At 53.9% G+C, this 11,204-nt stretch overlaps 1 long non-coding RNA gene across 1 annotated transcript; it reads left to right on the top strand.

Annotated features, from left to right (window-relative positions):
- The first annotated feature begins 1,274 nt into the window (after positions 1-1,274).
- LOC131998733 (uncharacterized) lies at positions 1,275-8,862 on the top strand. Its single transcript, XR_009398841.1, has 4 exons — positions 1,275-1,331; positions 3,080-3,155; positions 4,434-4,526; positions 8,774-8,862. It is a non-coding gene; the product is annotated as an uncharacterized LOC131998733 (long non-coding RNA).
- Positions 8,863-11,204: the final 2,342 nt, after the last annotated feature.

Genomic DNA, 11,204 nt, shown 5'->3' on the forward strand with positions numbered 1-11,204 from the left:
TATGGATTATCTCCTTTAATCCTTACAAATTCCCCATGAAGAGAGGCATCCCCCCCTCCTCCCACAGGGTTGCCTCCTGGTCGTGCCCCAGGTATGGGGAAAGATGCTGGGAAAGCAGATACGGATTCTGCCTTGAGGTCAGCACTGGAGTTAGACAAAAATACGATTGTTCTGAGACTGGGAATTTGAACATGAATTGGGGAGATCCAGGTGAAGAATGGGGGTGCATGTGGTCATGAGGGTGGGAACCCCATCTCAGCTGACACTGAGGCTCCTCCTCCCTCAAGCAAGGGTCTCCCGGACCTGATGGGATATGGGCCTTTCAGGCTTGGTGCTCCAGCCTCCATTATGCTCCGCACATCACAGCTAATAGCAGTGCCCGGACTTCCTGGACCCCGAAGATGGGAAGTTCCATGATGTTCCTGCCAAGCAGCTGTGGGTATGAGGGATTATTTGCATCTCTTCTGGGGGTGGGAGCTTGTGTGATGAGTAGGCTGATCACTCCCCTCTAAGGTCTCCCAGAGACACCCACCCCACCCCCCAAGCCTGACCCTTTTCAGAAGGTTGGGAGAAACTCCCAATTCTCTATTCCTGCTGTTTCCACCTCACCCCCTCCAAGCCCTCCCCATCTCAGACAAGGCAGCATAACTCCCCTGAAAACTGTTTTCACCAAACAAAAGCCAGGAAGGGGAGGGAAGACTCCTGGGTGCTTGGCAACAGCAGCCTGGGGCTGGCTCACCCAGCAACACAGAGGACTCTGGAACAGAACCCACAGACACGGGGCTCCCTCCCCTGCTGGGAGAACATCTGCAGCAGGAGGAGAAAGTGAGCAAGTGAATACTGCCCCCCCTCCCCACACCCCCGTTTGTGATGACGGTTATCTGATTGAGGGCTGGCTCCAGTGTTCACTGCTTGAGCGTGAGCTACCCAAGCAAGGCAGGCTGCTTTCTTCACTTTGGCCCTCGCACAGGGCCTAGCACACAGTAGGGCTAGTAAGTGTTTGTGGGAGGGAAGGAGAGAGGAAAGAGAGGGATGAGGATGGAAGGGAAGGAGGGAGAGAGGCCCCGAGGGAGGAAGGAGAGAGGAAGGGAGGGAGGAAGGAGGAGGGGAGGGAAGAGGGAAGAGGGAGGGAGGAAGGCAGACAAACGGGCCTAAGAGAGGTCCTGGGCAGGCTGAGCCTACAGGCTGCTAGTGGGCCTCTATCCCCGCCCCTTTTCTCAGAGCCCCGCCCACCAACCCCTGGCTTCTCTGTCCTACAGCTGAACGGGAGAAGACTGCTGCCTGGTGGGGACACCTTGGTACACCGCCCTCTCGCCCTCTCGGCTTCTCTGGTAAGAAGCTGAGTGGCTTAGGGGGAAGCACACAGACTTCAGAGTCTGGCAGGGCTGGGTTACCAGGAATTCCAGCCTAGTGACCTTGGGCAAGTTACTTATCCTCAGCGGCCGCCGGGAGGCGCTCATTGTACCACAGGAACTGCTAGTGAGTTCACGTGCCTGGCAAATGGCAGGTGCTCCGGAAACGGTGCTATTACTGTTTACAGTGCATTTTAAACTTCGTTCATTCAGCCTACACTAATGAGCACCCCCAGGCCCTCCCCTCCCAGAGCTGCTTCTCAAAGTCCCAAAGTCCCTTACATTCTGCTGGGCCAACAACAGAACACCTCCTGTGTTAAGCACTAGGGATCTGGGGATGAAGAAGCTAGAATCCTGTACAGTGAGGGGGTCACCTCTCTCCTCAAGACCTTCTGGCCCCCTGGTTTTTCCTTCTCATCTCTTTCTCTAATCCCCTTGGGCTCTAATGTCCCCTGGACTCAGTGACAATCTCTCTGGAAGGGGGCTCATCTGGGAGCTCCTGCAGTCCTTGCCACCCCCTCCTGACAGTGGACGCTCATCACTCAGGAAGGCCAGAAAGGAGGGGAGAGGTCAAACTCTGTTCCTGGCTCCTCTCCCCTACAGTGAAAATTCCAGGCTCTTTGCTGCTGGTTGTTCCATGACACCTCTTTTGTACTTTAGCTTCTCCGGCTGAAAGACCAGTAGGAGGAAGGGAAATGCAGCCTCCCTGAGGAGGCCTCCTTTTTGGAAGAGCTTCCCAGGCCCAGAGAGGGGAGAAAGAAATTGGGCACCACTCCAGTATTGCTGACACTGGGCCTCACCCCTCCTGCTCTTCCTCCTTCCCAGCACCCCATCCTCCCACTCCTCTCTTGGGAATATTTGAATCTCAAAAAAGGAATGTGGGGATCTGACAGAGGACTTAGATACAGAATATATAAAGAGCTCCTTTATCTATATATAGGCAAAAACAAAAAAAACCCCAAATCAGCAAATACATAAGCAAAAGACTTAGAGCAGCCACTTCACATAGGTGGGTGTCAAATGGCCAAGAAGCATGAAAAGAAGCTTGACCTCGTTAGCCATCAAGGAAACTGAAGTGAGAACTAAATGCCACAGCAGAAAAGAAAAAGACAGGAAATATCAAGTTTTGGTGAGGGTGTGGAGTAGCGGGAGCCCTCGTAGACTGCTGGGGAAAGAGTAAGGCTGTATAGTCCCTTTGGAAAACAACTTAGAAGTGTCACTAAAGATGACCACGCGTATATCTACCCCCTCGAAATCCTGAGCCTGGGCGTATACTTAACAGAAATTTGTTCATGAAACACAAAAAGTCAAAGACATTAATGTCCAACGTAGAGCTATTTGTAACCATGCAAGCTGGAAACTACCCAAACTACTCCGAGCAGTGAATGAATAAATACAGTATGGTAGTGTAGACATGGGGAATGGGGGCAGCAGGGAGAATGAACCAGCTACTGCCCCCTGCAGCACCACGAATCTCACACACATAACCGTGCGTGAAAGAAGCCAGCTACGTAAGCGCGCATGTGCCTTCACGTGATTCTGTTAATTTCATCTTCGAAACCAAACAAACCTGAAATCTACCTATGGTGTTAGAATCCCGGGCAGTGGCGGCCTTTGGGAAGGAGAGAGGCACAAAGGGACTCAGGCGGGGCTGGACAACAGGTAACAGGCTGTTCTCTACGCCATTCCCTGTGTTTTGCTCCTTTCTGTTTGCATGTGTTCCACAGAAAAGAAGGCTACCGGACAAAGAAGAATGCAAAGGCAACACTGGGGCCGAAGGCTAAGCAGCAGACTCAGGTGGAGGTGAGTGGCAATGGCAGTGAGATCATCCCCCCTCCTCCCCGCCCCTCAATCCGTAGCAGTGGGAGGGAGGGGAAGGGAGAGGAGGGCAGAGGGAGGAGTCACAGTGTGACTGACCTTTTGAGGAAGTGATAGAGCTTGAGCAGCCCCTCAGATTTGTCCTGCCTTGGGCTGCAATGGCCCGGGTCAGTCACCCCACTCTGGCAGGTCTGGCAAGGGGCATGTGGGTAGCCTCCACAGGCAGCCTGCCACTTGAGTAGAAACAATCTTATGGCCTGGAAAGGTTTTCCTGAGGCCCCTCAGCCCAGCACTCCTAGTCTGGTGAAATTCTCCCAGGGGCACTCAACCCTCACAGACCCACATGTCATTGCAGCCTGTGCCTCACTCCACACAGACGGAGAGGCCTGGAGGCACCACAGTGCCTTTGCAGCATCTCTCCATACCTCAGCAAAATCCTGCCCTCAGCGTGGACGCCCTCACCTCGGCCTCCCTTGGTGAAATCTGGCTAGCCTTTATGACTCTGTCACCTCTTTCAGGAAGCCCTCCTTAATCCTGTGCCTTTCCTAGGAAGAGTGGCCCTTACTCTTCTGAGCCCTCTCCAAGCACCCTAGCACTCAGCCTTTTATAAAACTCTCATTGCACTATTTGTTTATGTGCCCGTGTCTGCAATTGGCAGGAGCCGATCTGATGGGGAGAGGCCTTATCGATCCACTGCACAAATGGACCCTACCATTTGTTGCATTCCTCAACTGTGCCTGCATTTACATAATTCTAACAACCCTGAGAGGTGAGAGTGGCTGCCTTTTAAAACAGGAGGAGCCCATGCCCACCCGCCATCACACAATCCTACATATCAGAGTAAGGACCCAGATGGGAGTCAGTGTGAAGCCTTGGAATCCTCTGGAAATGGTGTTTAGGGAGGGAAGGGAAGGAAGGGGAAGAGGAGGGGAGTGAAGGGGAGTCGAGGGGAGGGGATAGAGAAAAAGAGGAGGACAGGAAGGAAAGAGGGAGGGCTCCTCTGCTCAGTCCCTACTGGCAGCCTCTTCCAACAAGCAAAGGCACCTAATGGGTGGGAGGGGCAGCTCTCTCCCTCCACCAGGCCTGCCTGGCACTCTGTTCCCAGAAGCTTCTCATCCTGGCCAGGGAAAAATGCAGTTGTCAAATCAAAGCCTTTCTGTAGAGGAAGGTCCCTGGGCCAGGGCTAGAGCAGGAGCAGGAGCAGGAGCAGGGTTAGCTCACAGTTTTAATCCTGATGTTTGCCTTCTTTATTCCACCCCCCAGTGCTCCCTTTCAAGAACTGCCTCGGGGTTCATGTTGCAGCATCAGACAAGAATGGAAGTCACAGCTGGGGTTAGCAGTGGGAGCCTGTAAAGCGTGAGTCCCCGGGGGGCGCAGGGCATACAGAATCCTGCACTGAGCCCAGAGCACAACCAGGGGGCCTGGGCCTCATGCTTGGATGGGGAGCAGCAGACAGATGTGTGGGCCTCAGGTGCAGACACACAGAGATGGCCACGCAGATGTGCCTGAGAGCACACAGAAGCTCACATGCACTGGTCATTTGCACACATGGCTCCGGCGTGCATCCAGAGAGCAGCCTCTCGTGCACATATGAGCAGGTGTGCACACACATGGCTGGCATGTCAACAGGCACGCCCAAACACACAAACACCCCAGAGACATACCCAGACATTTCTGGCAAAGAACATCCTTTTGTCCTCAGCTTCTTGCCACTGAGAGTCTACTGGTTCCATCTCTGAATGTCTCACCTGACTGTCCCTCTTCCCAACCTACCACAGCCCCTGTTCCCTTGAGCCCCCACTGGGCCACTGGACAACGGCAATGGTGTCCCCGCTGGGACCCCGCCCCTCATCCTGGTGCACTCTTTGGTTCATTGGACACACAGGAGCAGGGGTCATCTGGGCAATCAGGCAGATCTGATGGCATCACTTCCCTGCTTTAAAACCCATCCGAGGCCTCCCCTTTCCCACCAGACGTAGCTCAGATCACCTGCATCACACATAAGGCCCATGGCAATCTGGCTTCCACTCCAGGTGTGAGCTGGCATGGAGCGCCGTGCCCTGGGTGCCGCAGCTGTGGGACTCCCTCAGGAAGTTGCCCCGCATGCCTCACAGGGCTCACTTTTGCTCACACCCCGCGAGAAATGCCCTCTTCCCTACTGCCCTGGGTTCGGGTGCTACTTGGCCACCCTCCCAGGCCCAGGTCAGTCACGTCTCTCCACTTCACCCTGACACTGAAGGCTCCGCTGTCCTGCCCCACTATTTCACAGGCCCTTCGTTGGCCTGACTCCGGTGTCACTGTCCTCTGTGTGCGACAGCTTCTCCCACAGAACTCCAAGTGGGCTGGTACACAGACCCAAAGGTACTGGTGCTCAGCGAGTTTCTGGGTGTGAGTGAGTGAATGAATTTGGCCTGTGGGCCATCCGATTGCCCCAGGTGATCTGGCCTGGCTAGGTGAGCAAGCTCGGCTTGTGCATGCGTGGTGACTTCTTGAGCTCCGCCCCCACACCACTGAACGGGGCTGCTGAGGGCTCCCCACAGTTGATGGTGCTGGCTCTCAGGATGTATGGAGAGAAGTAGGCTGAGTGGCTAACGCGGGGTGGGCGCTCCATAAATAATAGCCAAGCTTGCTGTTGCCAATTTCTATTTTTATTTCCACCGAGGCCTTCCCATTACTGTTTTCTGATTGTCGTCCCCCTCACCACCCCTTCAGCTGAGTGCTGGGCTCCCAGAATGGACTCACTTGACAATTCACCACAGGACGGGTGGACGATGTGGCTTCTTGGGATCTGTGTGCAGTCTGAGACTTCGGAGCCCTGTACTGTACTGCCTCCTCCCAGCCAGCCTCCCAGGAAACTGGAAGCTGAGAGCTGCCTGGGGTCCGGGTTCTCCTCCCACCCCCAAGCTGAGCAGCTGCTCTGTTCCAAGTCCTGAGCCGAGCTGGGACCTGGGGGAGGGAAGTGGGGACAGCTGGGCCTTTTCACCTCCTAGCAGCTGCAGGCGCCCCCCAGGATGCTGCACATGTGGCTAGGGTTCCCATAGCAACCTGTGTGGGGACCTGACCTGATGTGGCCACTTCACTCCATCTCCTCCCGGACTTGCGAGAGAGGTCAGGGAGAGCACTGGAGGGATGAGGCTGCTGGGCACTTTGACAGGCACACACTCCCATCTGGTGAGGACCAGGCTGTTATTATCCTCATTCCGCTGGCTAGGAAATTGAGGCCCAAAGACATGGGCTTCCAGCCCTAGTCCCTCCAGGCACAACCAAGAGCACTGGTCTACAGCCATATCTGTTTGTACTGGGGCAGCTAGCGACGGTCAGCACCAGGCACAATCTCTGGCTGCATGCAACCCAAGCCAAGCCCCAGGGTCGTAAACAAGAAAGGACGTACAGAAGGACGGTAGAACAGCTCCAGGAAGAAAGGACAGGTGAGACGCATGACTGGAAAGGACAGGGACAGGGCAGCTTCAAGGGCCTTGGAGCAGGAATGAATGGACAACGATCTCATCAGAGTCAATAAACTTCGGTTTTGAAGTCTTCCTGTCTCTCCATGTGGGGCACAGGCTCAGGAGGACCTGGGGCCAGTGCCACCTGTTGACTGGGGTGAGCAGAGCTGTGGTTGACACTCTTACCAAGCCTGCATCTAATGGGGGAGGGAGTGGTCTCCAAAGAAAATTTGGGATGTTGTTTCTAGAAGAAAAGGGAATAAATGTTAGGCATGCCCAACCCGAGCTCTCCTGAGCACCGTGCTGCAATGGGTACATGAGGTGGAAGATTTTCTATGGGGAATGTGAAGGGAAATGTAGATGCACAGTGGGGGTGTTTCCTGGTAATGCGAGAGCCAGCAGTGGTGGGGAAATGGATACCCAGAAGAAAGAAGGGGTGGTAAGGTGGTCACATGTCAATTTTCATGGAACAAAATGCACCCATGTTCATGCTGTTAACTGACCTTCCTTCTGCATCCCAACACAGACATAGACACACATTTCTTTCCTTTTTAGATTTTTACCCAATACTTAATTCCCAGGATCACAGAGATTAGCCTTGGTTGGTAGAAAGAGCCCTGGTCACTTTCAAACATTCTCTAAGATTTACTTACTACATTCACTGTTTATTACCTGCCTTTCCTGTCCCTTCTAGAATGGAAGATCCAAGAGGGCAGAGATTCTCTCCTGTTTGTTCACAGCTGTATGACTCATGCCTAAGAGTGCCTGGCATGTAGTAGGTGCTCAATAGACATTTGCTGAATGAGTGAACCAAACACTCTGATAGGCATTTGGGATACAAGAGTGAACTAAAAGAAGGAGCCTGATCTCATGGAGGAGCTATATAGCCTAGTGAGACAAAAAAATAGCAAAAGAACAAAATGAAAATTATACAATTCAAAGAAAGTGATTTTTAAAAAAGAACTAAGATGGTGGGAAATTACTTAAGATATGGCAGTCACAGGACAGAAGTCCTCTCTTAAGCAGCAGAGATTTAAACAAAGATCTAAAGGGTAGAAAGGGGCTGACCATGAAAAATGTGAAGGCAAATTCTTCCAAGAAGTGGAAAGAGCATGTGCAAAGGCCCTGAGGCTTTTGTCTGTTGGGGGAACTGGAATGACAAGATATAGCTACTGGCTAGAGCTCAGTAGCCAAGGACCAGAGGATACAGGTTGAGAATGGAGAGTGTATCAGCCCCCACCCCCACAACCCACAGGGCCTTGTAAGCCATGGAATGGGGACTGGATTGCATTCTGGGTAAAGTGGGAAGCTGTTAAAAGGTTTCGAACATTAGTGCTTGACCCCTTTCATGATTCAGCCTGATCACTCTGCTCTGGCTGCCAGGCAGAGAATGCACTAAATCAGGGCACAGTAGACCAGTCAGTAGGCAATTGTGGCAGTCCAGACAGAGCACGGGTGGCCAAAGTCAGGAGACAAGGGGACACCTTCACGCTACCTCTCAGTTAAGTCAGGTGATACAGTCAGGTTGAATGATATCACCGTCTGAGGGCTATAAAGGTACCCCCCCCATTTCCAGTCTACTCCCAGTCCGTGGGTGATGGATGGACACACTGATGATCTGGCTGGGCCTTGCGCCTAAGTGACAGGTGACAGATGGGGTTGGAACAGAATGCTCTGAGCCATGTGGCCGAGGCACTGCTAAGAGGAGGACTTTGGAGCCAGGAGTTAATTTAAAGAAAGGAGTGGGGGAGCTCAATATTGCTTCCTCCACTGTTCAATTAGTGGAGAGGGCTGTAGGGAGCTGGAGTTTTAAAGATGCCCTTAATCATCTTCTGTCCGCCTGGCAGTGTGCGGGAGTGTGGCAAGGATAATTGTACCTACCCATTAACAAATGCAATTACGGCTCTGGGGCCTCCAGCACCCCCTTCCCCAATTAAACAGCTGATGAGGGGCCCATGGGGGAGGCCTTTGAGATGAATCACTTGACGCTGAAAACATGGAGGCCTGAAGTCTGGACAGAGAGGCGATTAGAGTCAATAAAATCATGATGGGAAAAGAGAGGCTCCTATCCACTCCCAGCCTGCTCCAGCCTGAGGCCCTCCAGGCAGCTGGAGAGCTATTCTTTAGGACAAATTGGAAGTTCTGCTTTACACATAGGAAAGCCAATACTTGGAACCTACTGACCAGTGCCTCCAGCCAGCTGCTTCCTCTCACAGAATGTCTAGATGCCTGTGAACTCCTTGGTAATTGCGGTAAGAAACAGGGCTGTCCGGTGTGCGGGTGGGGAGGGTGTGAGAAGGGCGTGCTCCCATCCTGTGAAGGGGAGGGGTGGCAGGAAAGGAACCTCCTTCCTTGGACAGCTCCAGTAGGCCAGGCCTGTGCTCCCTCCTTCTCTAGGGGCCATATCCTTTCTTTGAATCCAAATCCCAACAGCTTCAGAGGAGGGACATGGTCTCCCTTCTAGAGGCTGGAATAGAAGCTTGGGGAATCCAAATGCTAGGGGGAGAGCTGGGATTCGAACACTGGCCTATCTGATTGTCAGGTCTTCCCTCACTCTGCTGTGCGGAGTGGACTCTTCGAGATCATCACTGTCAAGATCTTGCCCCCATGTCCCAGGGTGAGGGGTGGGCTCAGGGGAACATTTCAAATGTTATTCCCAACTCTCCCTCCTGTATCTATATCTCGAAACTTCAGAAAGGAGCCACTGTGGTTTCCGACTTGGCCTGAGGTGGGACTTGACAGGTGGGTGAGTTCCGAGGTACCGAGCACCAGGGTCCTCTCCCCTCCTACCTGCCCTGCCTCTCCTGGTCGCTTAATGTGTCTCATCTGTTACAAATGCTAGGAATCATTACGCATGCGCTGATTATCACTTTCACTTAGCATTCCCACAGAAGCTCCGGGGGTTAGAGTGCATAATTGGAGAGCCGCATAATTCATTTGCGAAGAGGAGACCCAGTTCTACGAGCACATCGCAGAGTGCACAGTCCCCGTGCAGAGGTCCCAACAAGGGCCAGGAGACCTGGCCACAACCTGACGCCTGCCCCGGGGACACAGTCACCCCAGGCTAGACTTGAAGCTAACTCTGCTTCCCAAGGGAGCCCAGGGGATGAGTCATGTTTCCTAGTCCCCAAGTCCCCCATCTTATTGCCCTGGGAACCCTGTTTTAGGTTTCTGGCTTGATTCTGGTTTTTTTTGTTGTTGTTGTTTGTTTGTTTGTTTGTTTTTGTTTTCCCTCTGTGGCTTCACTGAGGCGTGGGTTCTAGAGAGTGACAAAAGCTGTGGGTTAAAATTGTATTAACAGGGGAGGCACCTGCCAGTCACTCCTCCTTTCGAGGCCCTCCTGAACTAATACCATAACATGTGTCGCTTCCTGTGGCCTAGATTTTTCCTGAGCTGGGAACTCTCCCACGTCTGCCTTATCCACTCCAGACCCTTTAAAAGCCCCAGTGAGATGGGGAGGCAGGGGAGCAAGGGATGAGCCGTGGTTGCTTGGCCTGGAGGAGAAACCCGAGGCCTGGCCTCTAAAGCACCCAGGGCCGACTTTGCTGCCTGACTTGTGCCATCCCCTCAACTCCCAGGACATGACTGGGAGTTGAGAATAAAGCAGTCGCGTTCTCTCTCCTTGCCTCACCCAACATTTACCAAATGTCTGCTGTCCAGGGGCTGGGGTCCAGGGGCTGGGGACCAAGTGGTAAATAAACCTGTCCCCTGTCCATAGGAGAGACGCTCAGTAGAAGCAGGGGCAAAGACCTCCTTCTGGGAGCACGGAGGAGGGATCACTGATTCTGCTCGGGGAAGCAGGAATTGGCCTTCAGTCACAAGGCTGGCTGAGGCAGGGGGGGCACAGGCTTTCCAGGAAGAGGGTAAGCCTGAGCCAAGGCAAGAAAGGCACAACAGACATGGCAGGGGTGGTACCACCTGACCCCTGCTGTCTCCACAGCCCCTGAACCATCCGAGTGCCATAGAGCCAGTCCCAAAGTGGAGGAAAGGCACAGGCCTCCCAGATGGCAGCCCCTGAGTTGGGTGGGAGCACCAAGGGGCTCAGGGGCATGCCCCCTCCTCCTGCTCCAGATAAGTTGGAATGGAGGCAGGGAGGCTGCAGACATCTGCCCTGGGGCCAGACTCCAGACTCAGGGAGACCCCTCGGCCCACATACCTTGCATGTCAACCTACCTAGGGAACAACCTGGCCACAATTTCCCTTCACGGAGTGAACACAGCATGCGCATATACCCCCCCCCCCCGCCGCCGCCCCTCTGCCCAGGGCTGTGGTCCTGGCCGCCCCGGATCCCCTTACCACCATCCTGTCTCCCCTTCCATGAGCAGGTGCCCCTTCACACCAAGCTGAGCATCACCCGATGCTCGATCGGGTGCCGGATGCCCAGCAGATGGCGGGAAGAGCGATGGCTCCGAGGGGGATGAGCCACAAGGTCACAGCTGACACATGAGGGCTGGACTGCAAGGCAGTGAAAGATTAATGGTTTCCTCCTTGTCTTGGTGCTCAGTGGAGGCCCTCTCCCCCCCAGCCACCCATGCGTGGTTCAGTGTGGGGCTGAGCAGCTGCCTTCCTCAGGTTAGCCTCCCTCCAC

This window comes from Mustela nigripes, chromosome 13, assembly GCF_022355385.1.
Source record: "Mustela nigripes isolate SB6536 chromosome 13, MUSNIG.SB6536, whole genome shotgun sequence".
Lineage (NCBI taxonomy): Eukaryota > Metazoa > Chordata > Mammalia > Carnivora > Mustelidae > Mustela > Mustela nigripes.